The following is a 310-nucleotide window of genomic DNA, read 5'->3' as shown; positions in this document are numbered from 1 at the left end:
GATGAGGATGAGGATAAAATGAGGATGAGGATAGGATGAGGAGGAGGATGAGGATGAGGATAAGATGAGGACGAGAATGAGGATGAGGATGAGGAAGAGGATGAGGATGAGGTTAGGATGAGTATAGGATGAGGATGAGGATGAGGATAGGATGTGGATTAGGAAGAGGATGAGGAAGAGGTCGAGGTTAGGATGAGGATGAAAATAAGGATAAGAGGAGGATAAGCATGAGGATAGGATTAAGAGGAGGATGAGGATGAGGAAGAGGATGAGGATGAGGATGGGAGGAAGATGAGGATGACGATGAGAA

Source organism: Lupinus angustifolius, chromosome LG09 (genome assembly GCF_001865875.1).
Source record: "Lupinus angustifolius cultivar Tanjil chromosome LG09, LupAngTanjil_v1.0, whole genome shotgun sequence".
Taxonomy (NCBI): Eukaryota; Viridiplantae; Streptophyta; class Magnoliopsida; order Fabales; family Fabaceae; genus Lupinus; species Lupinus angustifolius.
Note: the sequence above shows the minus strand (reverse complement) of the source record.